We start from the raw sequence: 27,403 nt of genomic DNA, 5'->3' as shown, positions 1-27,403 counted from the left end.
CCACTTCTGATCCAGCTCTGTGCTATGGTCTGGGAAAACAGTAGAGGATGCCCAAGCCCTTAGGCCCCTGTGGAACACCCAGAAGAAACTCCTGGCTCCTGGCTTCAGGACAAGAGTTGACTCAAGCTGGCAACAGCTCTGGCTGTTGTTGCCATTTGGGGAGTGAACCAGCAGATAGAAGACCTCTGACTCTGCCTCTGCATCTCTCTATAACTCTGCCTTTCAAATAAATAAATAAATCTTTTTTAAAAAAAAAAAAAGTCCCTTATATCTATGACTACTGATATTAGAATTAAAATTGAAAAAATATTTACTCAAGTTAAAAATAAACCCATCAGGTTTACGTAACATTTTAAGTTAGAAAAAGATGTTTTTCATAACAAAAATTTAGTGAGCAGAGTGACATTTTATATTCTGCAAATATTTTAAATGTCTGGCTTAGTACAAGACCAGCTGTTTTCTCCTATCTACTTCTGCATTCAATCCACTGTGCTCTATGTCTTGGTTGAAATAAATGAAGACAATTCATCCTCGCGTACACATGTAATTGGAAAAGCGAGGGGTTTTAAGCAGACTTCCAGGTAATTAGGAGCCCTCTCCTTTGATACCACACCAAAAGTCAGCCCCGGTAGCTTCTTGGGATTAGCAGTAGTGTGGAGTCTGGAGCCACGTCTTCTTTCCTGTGCATCTTACACTCTGAGTGACCTTGGTCCTTGCATGACTCTAACCAGTACTCTGGGAAATAGCTCCTTGCTGAGTCACACACACCTTCCACATTCCAGCCCGTCTCAATATAACATGAAGAAACCACATTCCTTAACATCAACACTGATCTCATCACGATTCTCCTAAATCCCAACTTTCACTTGAAAGCTTGAATTTTTCCCCTACAGGCAGCCAACACCGTCAAGTATTTGCCCCGAGCTTCCTTTCGTTCATTTTTGGGAAAGTGTCCATTGAATACCAACAACACACAGTCAGATCTTGTGACTGTAGCTCCTGAGCTGTTCTACATCGTATTTCAGCAATTTGGTTTAGAACTGTGTCTGGGATCTTTGCCCTTCCCACTAGATTTCGCAGTAAAATCCCTTTTCCTTTCACTGTGACAAAAAATGACCTACATGAAAGATCTCTGTGAGTGACATCCTGGGGAAAGAAGGGGCCATCAAAGAAGGAGGTACCTTTCTCTGAAGGGAGGAGAGAACTTCCACTTTGATTATGGCCTTGTCTACATAAGGACGGAGTTGGTGAACTCAAGAGGCTTCCAGACCGGCGCCGCGGCTCACTAGGCTAATCCTCCACCTTGCGGCGCCGGCACACCGGGTTCTAGTCCCAGTCGGGGCGCCAGATTCTGTCCCAGTTGCCCCTCTTCCAGGCCAGCTCTCTGCTGTGGCCCGGGAGTGCAGTGGAGGATGACCCAAGTGCTTGGGCCCTGCACCCCATGGGAGACCAGGATAAGTACCTGGCTCCTGCCATCGGATCAGCGCGGTGCGCTGGCCGCAGCCCGCCGGCCGTGGCGGCCATTGGAGGGTGAACCAACGGCAAAGGAAGACCTTTCTCTCTCTCTCTCTCACTGTCCACTCTGCCTGTCAAAAAAATAAATAAAAAAAATAAAAATAAGAGGCTTCCATAGCCTTGGCAGCTCATGACAAGAGCCTCGGGTGATTACCGACATCATAAATAAGAGTGTCAATTGTTAAATCAACAACAGGAGTCACTGTGTACTTACTCCCCATGTAGGATCTCTGTCCTTAATGTGTTATACTATGTGAATTAATAGTAAAACTATTACTCAAACAGTACTTTATACTTTGTGTATCTGTATGAGTGCAAACTATTGAAATCTTTACTTAGTATAGAGTTGATCTTCTGTATATAAAGATAATTAAAAATGAATCTTAATGAAGAATGGGATGGGAGAGGAAGTAGGAGGTGGGACAGGAGTGGGGGTGGGAGGGTGGCTATGGGGGGAAGAACCGCTATAATCCAAAAGTTGTACTTACAAAATTTATATTAAATAAAAGCTTTCTATAAAAAAAGAAAGAAAGAAAGAAAGAAAGAAAGAAAGAAAGAAAGAAAGAAAGAAAGAAAGAAAGAAAGAAAGAAAGGAAGAAAGGAAGAAAGGAAGAAAGGAAGAAAGGAAGAAAGGAAGAAAGGAAGAAAGAAAGAAAGAAAGAAAGAAAGAAAGAAAGAAAGCAAGCTGAACAGCTCTTCTTTCCTTTTCTCCAGAGAGGCACAGGAAATCTCTCTGCATTCCCTGAGCTCATTCTCAACCTTAGACTCACCAAGGCGGGGCTGAGATGACCAAGGCAGGCGAGCCAGGGCGCTGTGCCTGGTGGTCCCCAGGCAGCACTGGGGACACTTAGCCATGTCCCTGCTCAGAGATGGGATCGCTCTGAGGTGACAACTATTTCCTGCTTTGTTACAATAAATATGAAAAAGATGCATATTCAAAAGTTAAAATGTACTACAATCAAATTTTTTAAATTAAAAAATTTGAATTTTTTTTAACCTTTTCATCAGATGTTTTTAAGTAAAACTAATTTTTCAGAAGCTGTGAGAGCACAGCTGCAGGAATCCGGTGACTGTGGAGCAGTCTGGCGGTGCCGCCTTGCTCCGCACTGAGGCGCGAGCTGCTTTACCCACCACGGTTTTTGCCCCATCAGCGCAAACATCAATACAGGGGAAACAGCAAATAACATGTTAGTGTGCTGTAATTTAACAGTTGACACTCTTACTTATGACAGGTTAGATATCACCCATCCCCTGACAGGCTCAGGGAGACTCCCAGGGGTCCATGGATCACACCTGGAGAACTACACACTCTAAATAAAAAGGCCCAAATATTTTTACCAATAGATGTGTAATCAATGGACATCACACCAAAAAATCAAGCCACAAAAGCAAAAATAGGTAAATGGGACTACCTCAGATTAAAGAGCTTCCACACAACCAAGTGAAAAGGCAGCCTCGGAACCCCTCCAGGAGCGGGGCCGGGGGCAGAGAGGCAGAGACGGAGTCACAGGAAACAAGGCAGATATGGACGATGAACCAGTCCAGAGACCTAACGCACAACAGGAGGACTACGGGAAATAAAACTGTATTGCTCGAGGGTAGCTCAAAAGTTCATGAGAAATGGACTTGGGGGGCAACAGGTTAAACCCCAGTTTGAGATGCCCACACCGCATCTAGGAAAGCTGGTGTGAGTCCTTGCTACTCTGCTTCCAACCCGGCAGGCAGCAGAGAAGGGCTCAGGTGCCTGGGAGACCCAAGGTGGAGTTCCTGGCTCCTGGCTGCAACCTGGCCCAGCCCTGGTCGTCCTGGACATTTAGGAAGTGAACCAGCGAATGGAAGATCTCTCTCATTCTCTGCTGCTCTTTCAAGTAGATAATGAATGTCTTTAAAAGATAAGTCTGTTTTGATGCAAAGATTTTTGAAATCCATGTACTGTTTTTGTGTAATATGCATTTTTCCATGACTTTTTAAAGACCCCTTGTATTTGGAATTCATACTAAATAATAGATTTTCAATATTTATTCTATAAAAAAAAACAAAAAAGAGTAACAGTGATATTAATAGAAATGTCAATTTACTTACCTTAGTAACTTTATTATTTTACAAGGAGACTTCCAAAACTTTGTGGAAAATGGAGTTAAAAGGTAAGTTTATTTTAGTACAAAAATTTTTGAAACCCATGCATAGTTTTTTAATAACACACATTTCCCACAAGGTTTATTTCTTAGGATTTATTTATTTGAGAGTCAGAGTTATAGGGAGAAAGAAGGAGAGAGAAAGATCTTCCATCCACGGCTGATTCATTCCCCAGATGGCTGCAACAGCCAGAGCTGGGCCAGGCTGAAACCAGGAACTTTTTCTGGGTCTCCCATGTGGGTACGAGGACATGAGGACTTGAGCCATCCTCTGCTGCTTTCCCAGGCACATTAGCAGGGAGTTGGATGGGAAGTGGAACAGCCGGGACTTGAACTGGCACAGATATGGGATGCTGGTGCTGCAGGCCATGGCTCTAACCCATTGAGTCGCAGTGCTGGATCAGAATAGGAGCAGTGGGGACTTGAACTATACATTCTGATATGGGATGTCGGTGTCACAGGAGGCAGCTCAACCCTCTGTGCCCTAACATCAGCTCCTCCTATGAACTTTCTGAAAAACTCTCATCTGTATCCTGTAACATCACACTGTATACCTTAGACATAGGCAGCAAAATGCATTTAGAAAGGAAGCAGTAGCACGATTAAGAGATTGCTCTGAAGATCCCCTTTCCCGTGGTGTCAATCACTCTCCTTTGTTCCTCACTGATTTCTAGTCTACACAGCAAGGGTGCAGTGGATGACACACACACGCTTGCTCTTTGTGCCTCAGAATCTGTCCTGTGTCGAACGAGCTAACACATGTGCAGCATGTATCATTTCCTCCCCACCTGGAACTTGTTCTCTACTCTCATTTCTCTTAATCATTCTTTCAACACCTGTGACCCACATCACACAGCACCTTCTGCGCCCAATGGGGTCTGTTAAGATCAAGCACAAACTCGGCCAGCGCCTAGACCAGAACAATCTGCTGCGTCGTCTGATGGAGCCAGGGACAGCTGTGTTCTGCTGACTTACAGCATTCTGAAGTGAGAAGCTCTTAAGTTAAATGGTTTTTGCTATTTCTCATCCTGAGTGAATAAACTGACATTTTAATTAAGCATGAAAAGGATCTCAAACAAAAGCCTTCAAAGTATAATCTGCACTTAATTAATATATAGCAGAACAATGCTGCTTCTCCCAAGGCCAAGATTTCAGTTATTTAATACAATACGGGGTCTTCAAAAGCTCTTGAAAATGTGTATTATGAAAAAACTATGCATGGAACTCAAAAATTTTGCACCAAAACAAACATCTTTTTTAAAGTTTATTTTTATGTATTGAAAAGCAGAGCAACAGAGACAGTCATATACAGAGGGTGAGAGACAGAGAGCGAGCTTCCATCCTCTGGTTCATTCTCTAAATGCCTGCACTAGCCAGGGCTGTGCCAAGCCAGAGCCAAGAGCCAGGTACTCCATCCGGATCTCCTGTGTGGGTGGCAGGGATACCACCAGGTGCATAAGCAGCCAGGTGCATTAGCAGGAAGCTGGATAGGAAGTGTGGAGTGGTCTCACCTCAAACCACATAATCTAATATGGGATGCTGGCACCCTACATGGCAGCTTAACCTACTGTGCCACAACACCCATCCCTATGTGTAATTTTTTTTAAAAAAAATTACATCAAAATTATCATCTTTTAATTTCACCTTCCACGAACTTTTTGAAGCACCCTCCTATAAAGCAGTCCCAAGCAGTGACATGAGAGGCCAGCAGCATGATAAAGTGCCCATGCATTGTTTTCTTGAAATTCATTGTTTCTTTTTCATGTGAGACTCTGAAACACTCGGGCGCTGTTGGACTAGTTCTCTATGTGAAAAGTAACATTGGTCCATTTAAACATGCAGCATCAGAAGAATGATTCAATCAGGTAAAATCATTCAACAGCCAAGCAAACCCAATCTCGTGAAACGTCTGCAACACAGCCAGATCTTTTGAGGTTGGGTTTCTACTGCATTTTAGTGACAGGCCTTGTGGGATGATGGAAGGAGGTGCCGTGTGTAGAATTAAATGGTTTGAACTTGCTCTCTCCCTCTCTCTAAAAGCTACCTTTGGCAAGTGAAGGGTGCACGTCACAGAATGAAAATGGATGATCTTTAACAAGGCTGGACTGAAGTACAGGGACCAAAAGGGGGTACCTTAAAAACTAAGGTCTTGGCCAGCGCCGCGGCTCACTAGGCTAATCCTCCGCCTTGCGGCGCCGGTACAACAGGTTCTAGTCCTGGTCAGGGCGCCGGATTCCATCCCGGTTGCCCCTCTTCCAGGCCAGCTCTCTGCTGTGGCCAGGGAGTGCAGTGGAGGATGGCCCAAGTGCTTGGGCCCTGCACCCCATGGGAGACCAGGATAAGTACCTGGCTTCTGCCATCGGATCAGCGTGGTGCGCTGGTCGCAGCGCGCTGGCCGCGGCGGCCATTGGAGGGTGAACCAGCGGCAAAGGGAAGACCTTTCTGTCTCTCTCTCTCACTGTCCACTCTGTCAAAAAAAAACAAAAAAACAAAAAAACTAAACTAAGGTCTTAAGTGGAGGAGATAAAGATTAAAGTAAAAGAGAAACAGGAGACAAAGACAATAAGAATAAGGTGAACAATTTCCTGGTAATTGGCTAGAGAGGTTGGGGTTTCTCTCCCCAGCTCCCTGTCCCGGAATCCCCTACAACCATCAGCGAGTGCGTCCTTGGATCTGCGTGCCACTGCCTACGAAACTTGCAAATTCACAGCAGCACTTCCTGGGTCTGCAGCAGAGCTGAGGCCCAGCTACTTGGAAACCCCTGACTGCTTTAGGACCCTCACTCCCCTCTCCTCCCTGGGAAGGCTGGCCATTACTCCAGCCGAGAGTGCTCAATCAAGCATCGGAACTCTGGGCCCACCTCCTCCAGGAAGCCCTCCCTAAGCCGGCCCTGGCCGCAGGCTGCCCTGGTCCGCGCCATCCCTGGATGCCCTGTGTGGTTATCTGCCCTTTCCCTGCTTGCACCTAACGTGCCCAGTGAAACTACTCACTATGGGAAGGCAGGGAACTGTTCTTCAACGCCAACCCTGGCCCCAGGCACCAAACAAGAAAAACACAATAAATAAATACAATAAAGAGGAGTTCTGACAGAGACGGGGCTATGGAGAGACCACAGGCCACTCTTCCTTGAGGTGATCCTATCTCAGAGTAGGACCCGGCTAACTGCAGCCGGTGCTGCCTTGGGGACGGCACACGCACAGCGCCTGGCCCGGCCAGCCTTGGGCACGCCAGCCGTGGGCACGCCAGCCGTGGGCACGCCAGCCCCGTCCCAGGAGAGTCTGGGGTTGTGCCCGAGAGAACAGCTCAGGAGTGAGAGAGCCCTCGTGTGCATCTCCAGAGGAAGGGAGAGCCGCGGTTCACGGGTGAAACGTTCACAGGAGGGCGGCTGGGTGCCTAACCAAAGCAGTTTCCGTCCTGACTGTGCTGCCCTCTGTGATACGATGGACAACCTGCTAGCAGGTCTGAGGAGGGAGGCGATACTTCAGTTATATCTGGGTTTCGGCAAGGAAGTGCAGAGGTCAAGTTCTTCAGCCTTCAGTAAGGCAGATTAATTTTCCAACCAGCATCCCTTCCCACCTCTCACAAAACAAAACAAACAAACAAAAAACAGAAAACCCAGCCCCACCACGGATTACTGGAAAGGTTCTCATCAGTAGACAGAAGTGCTGTACCCGCCCCATGCTATTCATACCCCTCTGATGTCTTAACTGAGGACTTCTGGGGCGGGCATCTGCAGTGGTTAAGACGCTACTGGGGACACCAGTGGAGTGTCGGGTTGAGCCCTGGCTCTACTTCAGATTCCAGCTTCCTGCACACGTGCACCCTGAAAGGAAGGTGATGGCTCAAGTACTTGGGTCCCTGCCACCCATGTGGAAGACCAGGATGGAGTTCCAGGCTCCTGGCTTCAGCCTGACCCAGCCCTGACTGCTGCCAGATGGAGAATCTCTGTCTCTTCCTGCCCTTCAAGTAAATGAAAAGTGATTTTTTTTTTTTTAAATGAGAACAGATTCTGCACTGGGTCCCGGTTTAGCGTCCTATGGTTCCATGCATGGATAAACCAATCAGCAAGTACTCTGTGCAAATAAGACTAAACAAGACACACAGGCAGGCAAAGCACCCGGAGACAGAGCGGATGGCTGGTACTTCCTACAGGACTGCCGTGCCCTTCCTTGAGGCCTTGAGAGCAGAGAAAAGCACAAAGCTGAGGCCCTCGCTCAGCCCTGCCCCCACCTGAACCCTGCAAGGAAGCCACGCCCATTCTGCTCCCACAACAAGGGAAATCCAGAGCTCCAAGGGGGCCCTGGTACAGCCTCGAAGTCTCACTTTGTCTTACAGAAGCGAGGGAGGAAAGACAAGGAGAGGATCAGAAAACCAAGCTGGTGTCTGACAGCCCCAAAAGCTTTAAAAGCCAATGCCCTGAGCCAATTTAAAATTAGATTTAAAAGCAGAAGTGCTGTCTCCTTTCTCGGCCAGCCCGACCCCAGCTAACCAGAGAAGATATTCTGCCCTTGTGTGCTCCCTTCCTGGGCACTGGAACACAAAGCAGTCGGCCTGATAGCCCGACCTCTAATTTGAAACAAAATATCCAATTATTCATACCACACCATGCAGTAAACAGCCCTTGAAACCCTGGGTTATTTCTCCAAGAGAAAGATCACTAGAAAACAAACAGAGGAATCTGGCAATATAACTAAAAAGATGTTGGGTTTTTTTCTACCTTTTTTTGGCTCATGCCAATGAGTCCCCACCCTTGTGAGCGCCTGGAGGGGCTGGCAGGCTGGCCCCTAGGAAGGGTCAACAGGAAGGCACCAGGGGGAAACTGGACTCTCTGGTTATTTTGTTTTCAAGTTTCTGAAGTTTTAAATAACATCAGTGAGGCTACTCCAGTGAAGTCATTCTTTGCAGTGTCCCACCTCGGAAAGTTCCCACTTCAGGAACGCCAAGTTGAGAGCCATGGAAATGATATTTGCTGTTTTAGTTTGTTTCAGAACTAAACCAGAAATCAGGTTGATAATTTCCTTCCTCTTAAAAGGATACTTGATCTGCAACTGCTTGCTATTTTGAGTTAAGAGGTTTTCCACTCAAGCAACAGTGCACCACCACGGAGGGACCTTCTTCCCTAAGTGGCTGGAACACGCATGGGGAAGGAAGTCCTCTATTGTCTGTCTGAGATTACACAATGTTTTAATGAATGCTTGCTTATTTTTTCAAATATTATAGGATGAACTAATGGCTGACAGCGTTGCCAACAAATGTCCTTTGGATGTGATATAAAAGGGAATCGTTTGTGATGAGATTGTCATCGCATGCAAGAGAAGCGATTAAGACACGAGACCCAGTCGCTCCAGACTGAGTCAGATCAAGGCCTCCCTTAACTCCAGGCACACCAGTCGCTGGCAGAGTGGGACACCTCCTCCGTGCGTGTGGCGTGGGACCTGGGTTCTGGCTCATCCTATGGTGCATTTGTTTACCCATGTTCTCTCCCTCAGCAAGGGGCACTCTGAGAGCAGTGCTGTGTCTGCTTCCCACCCAGCATCTCACAGAGGACTTACAGCCCACCCGTGCCATCGGGCACCTACAGCACACCACACACTGGCCTCACAATGGAAACACAGGGACCCACGAGACGGTCTCAGCTTCCAGAGAGGTGGCAGGTGAGAGGGGCAGACAGACCCAGCTCTGCCTGGTGAGAGGGCATCCGGAGGAGGGAGACACTGGCAGGGGCCCTGGAGGCAGCACACGAGCTACCTTTTGAGGGCAGAGCGAAGCCTTGTTCCAGTGAGGAAACCAAGGGGGTGGGCAGTGACGGGAAACACCTGCAGCCCCCCCACTCCAGAGTGTGCGGCCACGGGCGTCTGGGGAACCCCAGGCTGTTCAGGAGTTGCCGCTCCTCATTCCAGGCCACCCTCCTCCTGCCACAACCTGCTCTCCACACAGTGGCCAGAGCGGTCCTTGCTCAGGCTACCTCACTCCCTGCTCACTGTCCTCCGGCTGCTCCCACCTCATCAGAACAAGCCCTCGAGTCCCTACCAGGGTCTCTGAGCCTGGCTGACATGACCCCAGCCAGCCTCCCAGTCTCACAGGGGTCAGCGGACTTCCCCAGTCGGCCCCCAGCATTCACACCCCCAACTCTTCCTCCATCCACTCTTCTGGTGAAGAGCGGAGAGACCGCGCAGGGGGAATTAAGGCGCCAGGCAGTCGACGTTAAGATACGGCAATTACCTGGTGGGCCTGACACGGCAGGCAGGGGGGAGAGCCTGCTCCTTGCCATGCTATGAGAGGGCCCAGGGCACAGAACTTCAAGCCATCTCAAGGGGATGGGAGCCTCCCCGGGCAGGCGGCCACCAGCAGAGACCTGGGTTCTACAGGCACAAGCTCAGCCTCGGGCTGCACGCACGGCTGCAGATTCCTCCCCACAGCCTCGGACGGCAGCACAGCTGTCCCTGTCTGACATCTTGAGTGGCACCTGCTGAACCGAGACCCCAGCTGAGTCACCCCAGCCTTCTGACCGCCAGAAGCTGAGAAGTTACAAACGGGAGTGAGGTCCCCAAGTCCTGTTACATGACAGAAGAAAACGAATACACCTGCTGTCCAATCCACCATTCCACCCCAGCCACACGGCCCTTTCTTTCTGTTACTTAAACTCGCCAAGCCTGCCCCTGCCTCAGGGCCTTGGCACTGACTGGTTTTATTTTTGTTTTTCATCCTGAACATTCTGTCCCGACACCTCACAGGCTCTCTCGCTCACACTGTTCCGGTCTCTGCTCACGCACCACCTCCTCAGAAAGGCCTTGCTTAACCAAGCTGTCCAAATGAGCACCCACCTGCAGCCCCATCCATCGCCTTCACGCCCTCTCCTCGTCACCTGGCTCTACATTAAATGCCTATTTGCTCATGGTCTGTCTTACCCTGGAATACGATCCTCGAGGGGTGGGGCTTTGCCTGCTTCATTCCCCTGGTATCCCCTGTGTTCTGCACAGAGCAGTGGCCCAGAAATCACTGGCTGAACTAATGACCAGAAGAACTTCTCACAGAAGCACAGGGTGGGGGCAGGGGGGCTGAGAGCCGAGGCTGAAGAGGAGGTGGGGCCAGGTTGCACAGGGCTGGCTGCCTGTAAACACGTTTAGACTTCAACAGGAAAGCAGTGGGATTTGTTAAACTGGAAAATAACTACAGGTTTTCTATTTTATTTTTAAAAAAGATTTATTTGAAAGGCAGAGTTACAGAGAGAGGGAGAGACAGAGAGGAGTATCTTCCTCTCACTGCTTCACTACCCAGATGGCTGCAACACCTAGGGCTGGACCAGGCTGAAGCCAGGAGCCTGGAGCCAGAAGCTTTTTCTGGGTCTTCATGTGGGTGCAGGGGTCCAGGCACTTGGGTCACCTTCCGTTGCTTTCCCAGGCCTTTAGCAGGGAGCTGGATTGGAAGTGGAGCAGCTGGGACTCGAACTAGTCCCCATATGGGATGCCAGCGCTGCAGGCATGGCTTAACCCAATGCCATAATGTTGGCCCTGAACTTTGTTATTGTTGTTAAATAGAAGTCCCTTGCAGCAAGGTGGAAAACAGGATAGTCAGGCAAGAAGATGGAGCCAGAAGGACCACAGGAGGGGATGCTGGTGTCGTCTGGATGCGAGAAGATGGGGCATGGACCAGTGTGGTGGAGGTGGAGGGTAGAAGCTTTCACAGGTGAGAAGAGATAGGCTGGCTGTGGTGGGGGAAGGGAGGAGAGCGGTAGGGACCCAGAGTTGGTTCTAGCCCTGGCACAGTTGTTAACAATGAATTTGCAAACGCCCTTGTCCCCACCCAGCACTACTCTACTGACCTGTGAGACTCCTGGGATCTGAATACATAAGACTTCATCTCACGGCCACCCATCTGCCATGCCTGGCAGCGATGCAGGCATGGAGGTGGCCAGCAAGGAAGGGTTGAGGTCAATACCTGCCACCTGCAGCCCTGCCTCACCTGCACAGTACAGAAACAACCCTCCCACCCCCACCTCCCGTGCAGCAGAAAACTACAGCCTCTGCAGAACCTCTGGTCAGGACTAGCACCAGCCTGAAATAACCAACATGGCTGCTAACTGTGTCCCTGCAATGACCTGTAGCTAACTGTAGTATATTTATAATAAAATTACCATGGCTTACACTCCTACTCCCATGATGCACCTGACCCCCGTGACACTTCTAAGATTTCCAAAAGAATGCAAGGAAATGGGTAATACTCAGGCCCTGCTCCAAACTCCACCTCTTACGAATAGAATTTTCAATTAAGTCCCATCCCCAAAACCACCTCCTGTGCCTCCAGATTATATAAAATGGTGGCTCCCACCTGGAGGAGTGCAGCTCACTTTTCAGAATGCCTGCACTCCCCTGAGCATGTACTTCTGCTTTGCATGCAAATAAAGCTTGTTCCTCTGCTGCTCAGTACCTGTGCTGTATCCCTGAATCGCTTCCTGTACAGGAGACAAGAACCTGAACTCTGCTATTCCACAACACCAGTGTACCTATGACTGCCGCAGCTCAGCTAGTGTCTCATTAATTCTCCTTCCCTCTCAACTCGTAAACAAGTTACTCTCAAGAGGGTCTTTCATGCCCCTCAAGTCTTTCCCAAGGAGTACAATGAAATGTAATAAACATTTAGGAGCCCTTCGCTCCAACACAAATAGTTAATTCATGAAGTGAAAGCAAAGAACAACAAAACACGGAGCTGTGCAAGAGCTGCACACACTAGCCCAGCGCACAGCTTTCTACAACCCTTGGTTCTCCAACTCCTCCTCGCTCGACAGCTGCCACCGTCTGTCTTTCCCACTGCACTGGACACTCCATGAGGGGCTCTGGCTGTCTTGCTCAGCATTGTATATTAATCCCTTAGAAGGCTGCTTATTACATGGCAGCCTATTAACACACAAACAAGGGCGAGACCAGAGAAATGAAGATATAAACCATGAATAGACAATCCTGTATTATATCTATATAATCTAATTAAAACCTCAAGTAGAAATTTCTCCTATGGGACTTTCATTTGCTCAAAATAGTTGGTCAGATATTTTGAATATTAAGTATTAAATTGCAAGCGTATTTTCAATACATTATGGGAGTCATAAGAAAGGGAAATTCTCAAGAAACACATATGCATATAAAAGAAATACAGAAACAGAGAACAAACCAAGGATATAAAATAGAATCAACGGCCGGCACCGCAGCTCACTAGGCTAATCCTCCGCCTGCGGCGCCGGTACAACAGGTTCTAGTCCTGGTCAGGGCGCCGGATTCCATCCCGGTTGCCCCTCTTCCAGGCCAGCTCTCTGCTGTGGCCAGGGAGTGCAGTGGAGGATGGCCCAAGTGCTTGGGCCCTGCACCCACATGGGAGAACAGGAGAAGCACCTGGCTCCTGGCTTCAGACCAGCGCGGTGCGCCGGCCACAGAGTGCCAGCCGCGGAGGCCATTGGAGGGTGAACCAACGGAAAAGGACGACCTTTCTCTGTCTCTCTCTCACTGTCCATTCTGCCTGTCAAAAAAAAAAAAAAAAAAAAAAGAATCAACAACAAAAGGGACTGGTCTGTGGCCTAGAGGGTTAAGCTGCTGTCTGTCATGTGGGCATCCCATATGGGCACCATGTTGAGTCTTGGCTGCTCCACTTCTGACCCAGCCCCCTGCTAATGCTCCTGGGAAAGCAGCAGAAGACAGGCTAAGTCTTTGGGCTCCTGCACCCACGTGGGAGACCCAGAAGAAGCTCCTGGCTCTTAGCTTCAGCTTGGCCTGGCCCTAGCCACTGCAGCCATGTGGGAGTGAACCAGCAGATGAAAGATCTTTCTCTAACTCTGCCTTTTAAATAAATAAATCTTAAAAAAAAAGGGGGGGGGGAGGGTGGCGCCGTGGCTCACTTGGTTAATCCTCCGCCTGCAGCACCGGCATCCCATATGGGCACCGGGTTCTAGTCCTGGTTGCTCCTCTTCCAGTCCAGCTCTCTGCTGTGGCCCGGGAAGGCAGTGGAGGATGGCCCAGGTGCTTGGGCCCCTGCAACTGCATCGGAGACCAGGAGGAAGCACCTGGCTCCTTCCTGGCTTCGGATTGGCGTAGCTCTGGCCGTAGCGGCCATCTGGGGAGTGAACCAACGGAAGGAAGACCTTTCTCTCTGTCACTGTCTGTAACTCTACCTGTCAATTAAATAAATAAATAGAATCAACAACAAAAGAAAGGGGAAGCAGGAAGGATAAGGGGAGCCATTGGTTCGACCTGAGGCCCTGCACAGCCCCTGAACCGTCCAGATGGGGCCCCTGCCAAAAAGGATGTGCTACACGTGCCCTACCCCCCGCCCCATACACATTCACTCTATCAGAGGCAATCAAGTAAGAGATCTACAGTCTCTGCCTCAATCTCTGATGGGGAACAGATGGCGACAGTAGTAAGAACCTCCCCTAAGAAGCTGAGCCACAGATCCGTCTTCCCACTGGCTGGGAGAAAAACTGTACCCACCTGCTCTGACAGAGACACAGCAGAGTGAGACATTCAGGCGTCCGGGCCGGTGCCCACGAGGAACAGCACAATGTACATTCCTCTAGAGGGAAACTTTCTCCACAGACTGCCACTCCAAATTGTCACAAATTTGACTAAATATTAATTCCCTTTCAGAAACAAACGCATGCCTTGGGAAACAAGCCCCAGTGAGTATAAATTGGCGAAAATAAGACCAAGATTCCCAAAGACTTCAGATTTTGGAATTTTAGATAAAGGCTACAAAATGATGTGTGGTAAGCACATTTGTTAAAAACCATGAAACCAAAAGTCATGTAAGAATAAATAAGCAGATATAAAAAGAACTTACTAAAATTTCTATAAATACTTGTAAAAAAATTATGGCGCCGAGGGGTTAAGGGGCCTACATTCCACATAGGAGGACCTGGGTGTGATTCCTCACACTATCCCCTGACTCCAGCCTCCTGCTTCCTCCCAGACCCTGGGATCCAGCGGTGATGGTTCTAGTAATTAGGTTCCTGCCACCGATGTGGGAGAGCTGGATGGCATTCCTGGCTCAGGCATTCGGAGTCTCTGCACCCACGTGGGAGACCCAGAAGAAGCTCCTGGCTATGGACTGGCCCTGCTCCAGCTGTCTCAGCCATTTGGGGGAGTGAACCAACAGATGGAAGACCTCTCTCTGTCTCTCCCTCTCTGTAGCTCTACCTCTCAAATAAATAAATAAAATATTTCTAAAAAGAGACAGACAGATGCTGTTCTTGGAATGCTGGGCCTGCTCACTGAGGAGATAACTTAGTGTAGGCCTGGCCTGAACTGGGTTGGCCTCCAACAGAACTCCCCCAGCAATGGGATGGCACAACCCACAGCGCAGGGCCTGGCGCCCCAGCCCCACTGGGACCAGATGTGTTCAAAGTGACGCTGAGAAGGCACTGGAAACGAACGTCTCTGGACACCGCTGAAATGCCAGGGAGGAAGTCAACCAGGGAGAGAACGAGAGCACACAGCGTTCACCACGGGACAGTGTGTCCGCCTGCCTACTGGAGAAATGAGAAGGGACCGGCATTTAAAACACGGCTGGTCTGGTGAGCAGAGAAGCGACACCCGAGGGAAAAATTAACTTGTGTGTGCTTGGATTGACTGCCGTTTGCTGACACCTGGAGTCACAGTAAAGAGTTACCTTCTCCCTGTAGGCTGGGGAATACCTTCTGCACAGCCTTTGCCAATTTAAAAAGGGATGCAGCATAAAACAATGAGCCTACAACACTTCTAAGTGTTAAGTATTTTCATTTCACCACCTTGCAAAATAAGAGATCCAGTCTCCCACATGCCACAACATCTCTGCTGACCTTATTAGTTAAAAAGCACGCTTCGCCAGTAGTGGGCAGGATTAAGGCTGGTGCTACCTTCATATTCTTCTGGGGATAACACATGACAAGGTACGTTTCTTTTCACCAATGCAGAGGAATGCCAGGAATATCCCTTAATGATTGAATCAGCAGATCTGCTTCAGAACAGAGAGGTCTAGACAGAAGCTCGCCGCTGTGTACTAGGGAAATTCGCCTTCCATTTCTGACACTGAGAGCTAAAAACAATTCACCAGATGTGATGTGGGCAGCCATGTGTGACCACCTCCCCTGGTCTGAATATTACACTTCAATTAATGCTCCTAAAATCACATTAGCTTCTTTGACAACCATAGCGAGCCACTGGCTCACTCTGAGGCTCCAGTCAGCCACATTCCGGAATCTTTTTCAAGCGTGGCTGTTAAGCCAAGCCCCGTAACTCCACTTCACAATAGATGCTCTGGACTCCCAATGCAAGGACACTTCAAAAAGTTCACGGAAAACTGAATTAAAAGGTAAGATTATTCTGGTGAAAAAAGATCTTAAAATCCACGCATAATTTTTTCATGATATGGGCTCCCATGAACTTCATGAGGACCCTTCAAACAAGTCTTTGTACCTCTCTACAAAGTATTATCCAATTAGAGCTTGGTCTCTAGTTTCCACAACACCAAGATCATTTTTCAATCTCATTTCTGTCATTCTGACATGTCAGTCATTCCTTTGGATTCAGGTCATCCATCCACATGTCGCTATGCCAAAATGATTGTCTAAATCACTTTTCTTTCTTTTGAAGATTTATTTATTTTATTTGAAAGCCAGAGTTACAGGGAGAGAGACAGAGAGAGGGGGTCTTTCACCCATTGGTTCACTACCCAAATGGCTACAACGGCTGGAGCTGGGCCAATCTGAAACTAGGAGCTTCTTCTGGGTCTCCCACATGGGTGCAGGGGCCCAAGTATCTGAGCCATCCTCTGCTGTTTTCCCAGGAGCCTTCGCAGGGAGCTGGATAGGAAATGAAGCAGCTGGGGCTCAAACCAGTGCCCATATGTGGGATGCCTGTACTGCAGGTGGCAGCTTTACCCACTATGCCACAGCGTCGGACCCATCTAGATCACTTTTAACAGTTGACCAGGATGGAGCTAAGGCCCGAGCCTCCAGCAAGCTCTGAGCGCTATCATAGAGCCCGAGTGTCTCCCATCCAAGTATGTCGCCGTGGTTGACAGTGGGACACATGCTTTCTCAACATTGCTCTGAGCTTCCGACCCAGTAACCCCTTGCAGGAGCGTTAATCGGGTGCGACTTCTTGTACAGCCCTGCTAGCTACTAATGGTGGTTGCTTGTTGCTTCCCTTACCAAGGGTTCAAAAATCATTATCCTAATAATCCATCTTAAGATAGCTCCTGAAATCAACGTCAAGATTATCACTAGAGGTTAACTGTATGTCTGGACTGCTTTTAAAAATATGAAAACATTTATCCACGTCCACCTTCCTGGAGGTTCTTCGTCACTGCAGAATCCTTCCAAGGGCACAGCACCGGTTCACTGGCCTCAGCCGCAGGTGCTCTCAGCCTTCTCGGACTTTGGGATTTCGCCTGATCTGGTGGCACGAGAGCCTCTGCCATGGCCTCAGCCTCCCTGGCCAGCAATTCTTCCTCCACGTTTGGCCTACGCCTTCCCATCAGGGCCGTCACTTCCTTGACAGAAACACTGCGAGCTGAACAGAAGCTCAGCAGTTTGGTCTCTCACATCCCCCTCTCTTTGGTCTTATTGTTCCAAACATAACTTCTGAAAGCCCTTTTGTTACCCTTCGCATTTTTCACAATCCTCTGCTCACTCGGCACTCTGGTCCTCCAACAGTCCCCAGCCGCGCTCTGGCTCGGTCCTGGGCTGCGGGGCCTGGCCTTTCCCGGGTCCGGGTCCTAGGTCAGGACAGCACAGAGGAAGTGGTGGCACAGAGGAGGCAAGCCCGGGGAGTGGTTATCTAGAAGGTACCACCTGCCATCACCAAGTCGAGGAGAAGTAAGATGGAGAGACGCTAAGGCCAGTGCTCAAGAGAAGCAGAATCACTTACCAAACCAGTAGGGTGTACAAAGGGCCACACGGTGGATGGGAAGGTAGGTCAGTAGCAAAGACCGAGAGAACAGGTGCTGCTAAGGGCCCTGGTTCAAAATGGGCATCCCTTTCTCCCAGGGCCATGAACTCCTAAAACAGCCAAGGACCTGGCCTCTCTGTCTTGAAGCTGCAGCACAAAGCCTGGCCCAAAGCGATGCTCAACACTGGGGAATGAACACGTCCAAGCGGCCCATCACGTGGGGTGATGCTTCCCACCGCAGGTTCAAGCTGGAGACAGAGTTTCTAACACATCCTTGACCGGCAGAGCTACCTCCTCCCCAACCGCGGTCAGAGTCGGCTGGCAGCAGCTGTGTTTCCCCTTTGGAGCCTGAGGTCAACAGGACCAGGTTTACCACTTCCTTGACCTCCGAGAACCTTTCTTCACATCGCCCAAAGTAGACAGTGGCAGAGGACACACTTCCCTGCCTCGCTTCAGTGAGCTGAAGGCGCAGTTACTCTAAAACTGCTTCTTTCACTTCCAGAGCCCGTGCCTGCTACAAGGAGTCAGTTTCCATCCCGTCTGAAAGTACAGCCACACCTGACCTGTGTGTTCGTGAACTACATTGAAAGACCAGACACGACCCTAAACACGTTAAAACAGCACCATTCCAGTGTCCTGTATGCTACACTACGGGGAGCACATTTAGGAATCTTAGACCAATACGAAGGGATATCGGTGGATAAAAACTTGACCGAGCCACGGGTTAACCTGTGCTCAGCACAATTCTATTGACAGCATCGAGCTAAAGGCCACTGCTGAAATCCTGGCAGCAGCCAGACTGAATAGGGTAAAAACAAGAAAAACCATATCAAGGCCAGTATGTCTCTTGGCAGGCACAGAGGGTCTGGCATCGTGAATCATCAGGCTTCAGGCCGTCTAAGCCCAAACACGGCACTTTTGAGAAAAGCAGACCCTTTGTTTGGCTGGTGTCTCCGCCTCAGTCCCACTGGCCCCTCCCCCGACCACTCCCTACCCCCATCTAAAGGAGGCTGTTTGCAAAGTCTTTTTTGTTTTTTATCAACTAACTCAAAAGCAGAAACCAAGTGCTAGGATTTTGAGATCATGTCCTCAAGACCTTGAGCCAAGCAGATACAGGAACATATGCCCTTGACCTGCCTCCCAGGGTCGCCAACCTGAACCTTTGGGAAAGTAGTCACAGCGTCAGCTGCAGCTAGCCATGCACTCCCTCTGTCCGCAGAGCTGCCAGGGAGGTACTCACACCATGCTGCTGACACAGGCCCGCAGCGACAGGGCCCTGGGGATGTGTGTCTGCTTAATCACTTACAACAGGTTTCGTTAAAAATCAAGTAATGGAAAAGAATGTGCTTTGTCTTCTTACAGGCTTAGAAGGCTAGAGCCTTTCCTATCAAATTTATCATTAAAAAAAAAAAAAAAAAAAAAAAAAAACCCTCCTTTGAACACCACTGATGTCAAGGTTCTGCCTCGTTTCTCTGCTCCCAAACTCTCAGCCTCCTTTGCCTACTCCCAAACGGGCCAGACTGGGCTTCCTCATGGCTGGATCTGATGGGCCTGTCCCTTTATGCTTTGACAGAGCCCACTCCCCATCCCCACCCTGGCAGCAGCACCTACTCCCATGGCTGAACCTTCATTCCTGACTTCACCTTTGTCAGCCCACACCTCTCTCTGGAGCCCCAGGCTCCACCCATCTCCCATCCGGCTGACATGACCACCACAATCCCCAATTCAGCACACATCTCAAACCCAAAGGGAAGTCTTGATTCTCGGTCTTACTCCCCGCCCTTGAAAAAGCAACCAACCAACCAAAAATACGTAAAAATGCTCCTCTCCCAACTTCCCCATCTCGGGAAATGCTCTTGCACCATTTCACTCAGCTGCCTGCTCAACAGTACCTCTCCCCCAGCCCAGCCATCCAGCCCTCAGTCAGTCTGGCAGATTCAACCTCTTGAATCCACCCACTTTATATCCTGGACCAGCACCCTCGCACAGACACCACCTGCTGCCTACATTTTTACACCCACTCCTACCCTCCCTCTTCCCATCAGTCATCCTCTCCAGAGACCCAGCAACCTTCTAAAATCTGATCAGGCCATTCCCTTGCTTAAAATCCCATCAAGGCTTCCCTCTGCCCTACTGAAGACACCTAAACCTCTCACCAAGGTCTAGGCCACCACTGTCCAGCAGAAATGCAATGTGAGCCACCCAGAACAATTAAATTTTTCTAATAGCAAATTCAAAGAAAAATAGGTGAGGTAAATTTCAATATGTTTTATTTAGCCTACATCAAAGGCATCATTCGAATATATAGTAACATAAAAGTTATGAAATATTTCATATCATCCTTTTACAATCAGTCTTCCTGTTCCCTCCTCCTTCTGCCAACCTAACCTCCAATGTTACCTCACACCTCCTCATTTTGTGGTTATGCAGCTATTGACATGTTTGGCTGAGTGTCCCTTTAACTGGAAGCCCCTTCAAGACAGGGGCCATAACGATTTTAATCCACACTGGGTGACCTAGATTAGTACAATGCCCGGCATACTGGCTTAAATATGCACTCAAGAATGAACAGCGAATGTGCAGACATTAAGTACCAGAACGATCAGGCAAAGGCTGGAGGCCAGCCCACGGGAGACAGGCTCTGCTTTGTGTATTAGCACCATGGTGTGCTGATGCTTTAGTGCCCTGTGCAGTTGCTATACCTGTAAACTCTGCGTGCTGGCCAAGAGGCATTGCTGTAGGGCAGATCCAAAGAGGGAATCCAGCCAGACTCCATCAACACAGGGGGCACTTTCTCCTGCAGAAGCTACAGACATTGAACGTGGTCTCAGGTTACACAGGAGGATTAGGAGCCTCCCAGTTTCTGCTTTCCAGGAGGAAGGAAGGAAAGGAAGAAACCAATCTGCCTGGGCTCCTCCTCCACGCCAGGCTCTGTGCAAGTGCACCTGTGGTTACACTTGACCCTGAGGACATGGAGATTGAGAAAGGTAAAACAACTTAGCCAAGGTCACAAAGCTACCAAGTCTGACTGCTGGGATCAGAGTCAAGGTCACTAGCAGCTCCCCCCCCCCCACGCCCGCACCCCCCCTCCCCCATAGTCATGGCTGTATCAATGTCCCAGCCAAGGCCTCAGCAGCCTTCAGTGCCAGCTATCCCAGTAGGACTGAGCAGCACCAGAAACTGCTGGTGACCAGGCAGGAACAGTGTGCAGACACGGGACCTGTTCCACGCGGACTCCCAGGAGGGCATACCAGGCTGTAGTGTGGAAATCAGAGTGCTGAATTTCGGGGAGGCCTTCAAATTCAGGGACCAGTTAACCCTGACAGCAGCCCACAGGGGAGTGATTTTCATCCCCATTGTATGGTTTAGAACCCACCCTCATTCACATACTTAGTAAAGTGGCAAAAACAGGGATCTGAGCTGAGATCTCTGGATTACCCCTCTCGGGTTTCATTGTCCTCTCCACAGCAGGAGTAATTCTACCTTGAGATGCCATGTTTAAAAGTAAATCTGGAACTATAGTCCAAGGAGGCTGCGTAAGGTTTGGGGGCACACAGGGAAGACCTCCACAACGCGTGGCTAACAGCACAATCCTTCAAAGAGGAGGAGGCCTGGAATTCTGCTTCCAATCCTGCAGTGAAGTCCCTTGGGGACAGACCAGGTGGTGGCACCATTATAAGCAGCACCGTGGCTGCCATCTCAGGGCCTCGAAGCCTTGTCACTCAGGCTGGTCTGACCACCCAGTGCAGGCCCCCTGAGGACGGTCTCCTTGCCATCAACAATTGCAGCCTTGCTTCTCCAGCCTGCGTAGTACCCCAGGCCGGGGTGGCTCTCAAAGCAGCACGTGGTAACAGCAGCAATAACTTGTAGCTGCCAGCACCTTCTGTTTACAGTGTTCTCTGGCATCTACTGAAGAATGAGGAAAACTCAAAAATCTAAATAAAACCCTGCCCTTTCCCCAGCAGTATGCGGGAGGCCTGAAGAAAACAGAACGGGAAGCCGGGCCTGTCCTAGGGGAGTGGATGTGGAGCAGCTCCACTCACCGGGCTGCGTTGTGTCATTCTCTGATTGTGTTTTTGGTTGTGGCTTGCAATCGTTTTAAAAAAAAAAAAAAAAAATCCTTTCATTTTCTCCAGAAGGACAGCTGAGAATGCACAGGTCCCAGCGCTGGGGTTCAAATCGTCTTTGTCAGACTGAGGACCACCATCGGGCAGCTGGCGGACCTGCAGGTATTCCCCACTCCCTGGGCTCCTCCAACCCAGAGGGGCTCCAGACCATGGACCCAGCTGCCTGGGGGCCTCGGCAAGCCAGGGACCACCAGGGCCCAGACCCACACCGCTGCTCAGAACCCACAAACCCGTTCACAACACCTGCATTCAAACAGCAGGGGCATTTCAAAATGTTACAGAAACCCACCTTGAAATTTTAAAACTCAAAATTCAACCCATGGACTGTGGTTTTCTTGAACTCGGGCTCTTAAAAAGGCATTGGCACCCTACTATCCCAGTAAGTGTACATTCCATAAAATAGGATCTAGTCACCTAGTGGGTTTTTTTTTTCCCCAAGTGTGTGAAAAGCTTCCCCTTGCAGACAGCAGGCACGCCCATGCATATCTGTGTGCGTTGCCTTCTGATTAACCCGAGCCCAAGGCTGGCTGACTTCCCTTGCCATGTCAAGGAGAAAGGAGAAGTCTGGGCGCTTGGTGCTTCCAAAGAGGAGCAGCTGAAACAAGTTTTCACACCAGGGCATCGACACTGCCCGCAGCAAGGCGGTGTTCTGGACAGAAGCCTGCGTGGGTCTCGTGCCTCACGCTGTGGCTGCGACCTTGACAGTCTGACGCTGGACACAATAGGTTACTCGCTGCCTGGGAAAGGGCACCGACCTCTCGCTGGGGGAGAATCCTGCAGACTTCCTGGCCACTGTCAGTGGAAACACTTGTGAGCAGCCCGTCAGCTCCGCTCATGCAAACTCATGAAACGCTGCATTGTCCCGCCACATGCGCCGCAGCACAAGAGGCAGAAGGAATTAGGCCCGCAGCTGTTCCCAGGAATGCGTGCCTCCACGTACCCACAGGCTGCGAAAGGCCCCGAACAGTCTCCAGGCGCTGATCCCTGGGCTTCGCCGGCAACACACACACCCCAACGACAGGAATGGGTGCCCCCTCGGCCCGGGGAAGGTGCTGTATCCCAGCACAAGTTTCATCCTTGAAGATAAATGAATCAAAGGGACGTCGGCCGAACGCTAATGTCAAGAGGAAATCCCGTCTGCAGGCCTCTTGGAGAAGCCTGGCTCCGCTGCTGGAACAAAGGCTCCTCTGTGACATCAAGCGGCAGGTTTAAGAGCTCCCTGGCTTCTGGCTTTGGCCACCTTTCAAAACCACAAGTACATCCAAGGGCAGCCAAGGAAACAACAAAGCCGAGAGACAGATCTCAAAAGGAGAAGGCCAACTCCCCCTTCCAGGCCTGCCTTCTGCCTGCTCATGGGGACCACGGCTTTGGGCTCCCCAAGGCAGGTGTCTGAGGTGCTGGATTTAGACAGGGGGCAAGAGGACAGCTCAGAGGGTGCCCCTCAGGGAGGCCATGGAGCCCAGGGTCTGGGAGAGGCCTGGTAGTACTTTCTGCATTAAATGTTGGCTGACTGAGCTCTGTCACCCGCGAGGGCATGATCCCATGCGCCTCAACAGCCCTGACACTTTCTCAGCTGTGAATGACGACAACAGTGTTCATTATGACACCTGCCTTGTCTCTAAGCCCATGCCGCTGACGTTCAACATGATTCAGGAAGGTATCTTCAAGATACTTTGAAACTATAAATGTACAAGACATTATTGATCCAGGAGGAGAGGACACGTGTGGATAGGACAGCTTAACACAAATTTTTAGGTCAAAGGGGAGATTGCCTTCCACAGAGTGGATATTCAGCTATTATTCAATTACAATAAAGATTTTTTTTAAATGATTAATAAGCTGAGCAAGGGCTGGCGCAGTGGTGCAGTGGGCTAAGCCTCCACCTGAAGTGCCGGCATCCCATATGGGTGCCGGTTTGAGTCCCGGCTGCTCCTCTTCCAATCCAGCTCTCTGCTATGGCCTGGGAAAGCAGTGGAAGATGGCCCAAGTGTTTGGGGCTCTGCACCTGCATGGAACGCCTGGAAGAAGCTCCTGGCTCCTGGTTTCGGATCGGCTCAGTTCCAGCCGTTGCAGCCATTTAGGGAGTGAACCACAGGATGGAAGACCTTTCTTTCCATCTCTCCATCTCTCTGAACTCTACCTCTCAAATAAGCAAGCTAGGCAAATATGTTGGGAAAATAACAAACTTGCAACTACTGAAATACAGTAGCTCCTCCTTATCTGCAGGGGATACTTTTCAAGACCCCCAGTGGATGCCTAGAACTGTGGACAAACCCTATGTACAGTATGTTTATTTCCTATGCACACATACTCCTGACAAAGTTGAATTTATAAGTTAGGGGCAGGAGAGATTAATCATTTTAATAACGAAATAGAATAGTTGCAACAATTACCATAGATCTCTGCAACCTCAGCAGACTTTTTTTCTTTCCTTATTGATAATTTTCACATTTTCCTTTGAAGGAAGCATTTTATGGTTTTTCTTTGATATATCCCAATTGCCAGCATCATCACTATTTTAAGTTTTGAACACACACCCTGCAATACTGTACCAGCAGATCTGAAAACCAAAAGGCAATTGACCGATCAAAGGGCAGGTAGGGTGGATACACTGTACAAAGGGGTGGTTCACATCTCAGAAGTGACAGAGGGGAGCCAGAAAGATTTCATCACACCACTCAGAAGGTTATGCAGATAAAACAACAGAAGGGGCTGGGGCTGTGGTGTAACGGGTAAAGCTACCTTCTGCAGTGCAGGCATCCCATATGGGTACCTGTTTGAGTCCCAGCTGCTCCACTCCCAATCCAGCTCTCTGCTATGGCCTGGGAAAGCAGCAGAGGATGGCCCAAGTCCTGGGGCCCCTGCACCTGCATGGGAGACCCGGAAGAAGCTCCTGGCTTCTGATCAGTCCAGCTCCAGCTGTTGTGGCCATTTGGGGAGTGAACCAGTGGATGGGAGACCTCTGTATCTCTCTCTGCATCTGCCTCTCTATAACTTTGCCTTTCAAATAAATAATCTTTAAAAATAAATAAAATAAATTAAGTATTTCTGGAATTTTCTATGTATTATTTTTGGATCATGTGGTTGACCATGGGTAAATGAAACTACAGAGGGCCAAACTGTGGTTAAGGGGGAACTAAGATACTTCATGGGGCCAGAGGTTAAGACATACATAGAGAGAGAGTGTGAGTTCTCCAGAATGGCCCCACCATTGCCAGGCCAGCACCAAATGTGACAAACATGAGAAGTTTTCAAACTGGTATCTAGAAAAAGAAATTCACTCCCGACTTCACCATGAAGAGGAAAAAGTGGTGAGCGGGGTGGAGGTGTTTTTAGCACTCCTTTCAACTGTAAGAGCTGAATCAGGAATGGAGGTGCAATTTCTCTCAGGCATTTCTGCAGCAGCACCTGCGGCGGACACGTTCTGTTCTTGATCTCACTGTCATCCTCCCGTTCCCAGGCTGCCTTTTTTTTTTTAATTTTTTTTTTTTTTTTTTTTTTTTTGACAGGCAGAGTGGACAGTGAGAGAGACAGACAGAGAAAAAGGTCTTCCTTTTTGCCGTTGGTTCACCCTCCAATGGCCGCCGCGCTGCAGCCCGCGCACCGTGCTGATCCGATGGCAGGAGCCAGGTGCTTCTCCTGGTCTCTCATGTGGGTGCAGGGCCCAAGCACTTGGGCCATCCTCCACTGCACTCCCTGGCCACAGCAGAGAGCTGGCCTGGAAGAGGGGCAACCGGGACAGAATCCGGCGCCCCGACTGGGACTAGAACCCGCTGTGCCGGTGCCGCAAGGTGGAAGATTAGCCTAGTGAGCCGCGGCGCCGGCCCAAACCTTTTTTCTATCATGCCTTGTTCCAAGAAGGAATTCAGTCTCATAATCTTAGTAGGAATACTTAGAAATAAAAAGGAATACAAGGTACTCTAAACCCACTAAAATCAGGACCTCTCGTGAGAATTTTTTTTAAATGTATTAGGGGGGCTGGCGCTGTGGTGTAGCAGGTAAAGCCATTGCCTGCAGTGCCAGTATCCCATATGGGCGCCAGTTCGAGCCACAGTTGCTTTATTTCCAATTGAGCTCTCTGGTATGGCCTGGGGAAGCAGTCGAGATGGCACAGGTTCTTGGGCCCCTGCACCCACGTGGGAGACCCAGAGGACGCTCCTGGCTCCTGGTTTCTGATTGGTGCAGCTTCTGCTTTTCCGGCCATCTGGGGAGTGAACCATCGGATGGAAGACCTCTCTTTCTCACTCTACCTCTGCCTCTCCGTAACTCTGCCTTTCAAGTAAATACATAAATCTTTAAAAATAAAATGCATTAGGAAAGGGAGAGGATGGGAGTTTGTGATCCTTTGACATACAACCGCAGGCCTTCTAACTCAGCATACTTTTTTTTTTTTTTTTTTTTTTTTTTTTTTTTTTTTGACAGGCAGAGTGGACAGTGAGAGAGAGAGACAGAGAGAAAGGTCTTCCTTTTGCCGTTGGTTCACCCTCCAATGGCCGCCGCGGCCGGCGCGCTGCGGCCGGCGCACTGCGCTGATCCGATGGCAGGAGCCAGGAGCCAGGTGCTTTTCCTGGTCTCCCATGGGGTGCAGGGCCCAAGCACCTGGGCCATCCTCCACTGCACTCCCGGGCCACAGCAGAGGGCTGGCCTGGAAGAGGGGCAACCGGGACAGAATCCGGCGCCCCGACCGGGACTAGAACCCGGTGTGCCGGCGCCGCTAGGCGGAGGATTAGCCTAGTGAGCCGCGGCGCCGGCCCCATACTTTTTGAAGGATACACATTTGTTACTTTCTGCACTCATCTTTTAATTTTTTTTTTTTTTTTTTTTTTGACAGGCAGAATGGATAGTGAGAGAGAGAGACAGAGAGAAAGGTCTTCCTTTTGCCATTGGTTCACCCTCCAACGGCCGCCGCGGCCAACGCACTGCGGCCGGTGCTGATCCGATGGCAGGAGCCAGGTACTTATCCTGGTCTCCCATGGGGTGCAGGTCCCAAGCACTTGGGCCATCCTCCACTGCCTTCCCGGGCCACAGCAGAGAGCTGGCCAGGAAGAGGGGCAACCAGGACAGAATCCGGCGCCCCAACTGGGACTAGAACCCGGTGTGCCGGCGCCGCTAGGCGGAGGATTAGCCTAGTGAGCCGCGGCGCCGGCCCCCCCCCCCCCCCCTGCCGCACTCATCTTTTAAAAAATGAGTTATTTCAAATTAAGGGAAAAAAGATGCGAGTTGTGATGTGATTAGCACAGCTCTGAATCATAAATAAACCCTAAACTAGCAGTGCCTGTTTAGGCTTCCACAGCCGGGACTTCAAACCCAGGACTTCCGCCCACCTCCGATCTTTTACAGAGACCTGACCTCTGTCCAAGTCAGCGTCCAGACAGGGACGCTTTGAACTCCTGGCAGACTGCCAGCTCAGGCCTTGGGTGCTCAGGAAGAACCTTCTCAAGTTAGAAAGGGCGACTCCATGACCACCTCCTCCCCACCCATCTCCCCCGTCGAGTTTGTCCCTTCAAAGAGCTGGTGTCCAGCCAGGACCTCGGAGCTTCACGGAGTTTGTGGCCTGCCTGTGTCCGGTCCGTGGCAGACACCTGGCTGGACACAGAGGTTACGTTCACAAAGACAAAGGTCCTCAACAAGCAAGGGCACAGCTGGTGCTGACTCCAGCCTATGCAGGCTGGCATCTGTGCTCAGTTTTGGCTCAAGTGATTGGACTTTGCCA

The 27,403-nt window shown here is 49.9% G+C and overlaps 1 protein-coding gene across 10 annotated transcripts in view; it reads right to left on the bottom strand.

The window, feature by feature from the left end:
• The window catches only part of BCAR3 (BCAR3 adaptor protein, NSP family member), a 282,166-nt gene that overhangs the window by 82,065 nt on the left and 172,698 nt on the right, over positions 1–27,403 (bottom strand). The window contains exon 1 of one of the 10 annotated variants that reach the window (XM_070078021.1): positions 10,559–10,717. The exons of the other annotated variants lie outside the window; for them this stretch is intronic. The gene's annotated coding sequence lies outside the window, so the exon portion shown is untranslated. Of the gene's footprint in view, positions 1–10,558; positions 10,718–27,403 lie in introns of those variants that run through there. 10 annotated transcript variants of the gene reach the window in all.

This window comes from Oryctolagus cuniculus, chromosome 7, assembly GCF_964237555.1.
Source record: "Oryctolagus cuniculus chromosome 7, mOryCun1.1, whole genome shotgun sequence".
Taxonomy (NCBI): domain Eukaryota; kingdom Metazoa; phylum Chordata; class Mammalia; order Lagomorpha; family Leporidae; genus Oryctolagus; species Oryctolagus cuniculus.
This window is presented reverse-complemented; position numbering and strand designations above follow the sequence as displayed.